We start from the raw sequence: 1,184 nt of genomic DNA, 5'->3' as shown, positions 1-1,184 counted from the left end.
CTCTGTGAAGACAAGCCTGGACGTGAAAGGTACATAACAGAATTATTGTGTTTAGCGTAATGTGCAACCTAGTGTAGCCTATCTACTGTGTTTTACGTACCTCATGGAATACATAAGATGTTACTGTATCCACTGTTATTTCTATTGGCTTTGTGTCATGGACGAAACACAATGGTCGTTTACGTCTTTAAGAAGTTCATGTTATGTCTTAATGTTTAAAGAAAGATAACACTAACAGAAAGAAATACACAATGTACCGTATTGTGGAGATGTAAACTGGATATAATTTTATGCTTTAACTGAAAAAAGTTTGGCACGAAAGGGTCTCGAACATCGGCGAGTCTCCATATGCGTTCCGAACGACTTTGCCTCGTTTCATTTTTTTAAAAAATATTATTAGAGGAAACAGTGGACACAGTCACCTTCAGGCTGGGTGGAGACAAGGTGGACTGGGGTCGAAACCCAACGCCTGTCCGCGATGGCTGCCCCCCACCTGTAACTGTTCTGGTCTCTCACGTGGAGAGAGTACAAGGTTTTTTTTTCATGTTCTTTTGTTAATTTTTCTTGATTTTTGTTTTTATTTTCTGTGAAAAAGAAACTGGGCAACGGTCTTGCCGCAGTGGGTACACCGGTTCCCGTGAGATCACCGCAGTTAAGCGCTGTCGGGCGTGGCCGGCACTTGGATGGGTGACCATCCAGGCCGCCATGGACTGTTGCCATTTTTTGGGGTGCACTCAGCCTCGTTATGCCAATTGAGGAGCTACTCGACCGATTAGTAGCGGTCAAGAATACCATCATAACGACCGGGAGAGCGGTGTGCTGACCCTCCTATTTGCATCCTCCACTGAGAATGACACGGCGGTCGAATGGTACCGGTAGGCCACTCGTGGCCTGAAGACGGAGTGCTTTATGAAAAGGAAACTGATAGATCACTATTCCGGGAATCAAGGAAAACAAAATTTTTCTCTAGGAACAACTCAATGATGGAAGATTCCAAACAAGGGAAAAAATATTATACAATTTCTTGACGACTGAATACAAGGTGTTACATATTCGAAAATAAAACACGATAAAGTGAAAGCCTCTGCCACTTGGCTCTGAGCACTATGCGACTTAACTTCTGAGGTCATCAGTCGCCTGGAACTTAGAACTACTTAAACCTAACTAACCTAAGGACAGCACAC

General features: G+C 43.6%; 1 pseudogene; it reads left to right on the top strand.

Moving 5' to 3' along the window:
• Window positions 1–601: 601 nt before the first annotated feature.
• On the top strand, window positions 602–719 carry LOC126483026 (5S ribosomal RNA; annotated as a pseudogene).
• The last annotated feature ends 465 nt before the right edge of the window (window positions 720–1,184 follow it).

This window comes from Schistocerca serialis, chromosome 5 (genome assembly GCF_023864345.2).
Source record: "Schistocerca serialis cubense isolate TAMUIC-IGC-003099 chromosome 5, iqSchSeri2.2, whole genome shotgun sequence".
Lineage (NCBI taxonomy): Eukaryota > Metazoa > Arthropoda > Insecta > Orthoptera > Acrididae > Schistocerca > Schistocerca serialis.
This window is presented reverse-complemented; position numbering and strand designations above follow the sequence as displayed.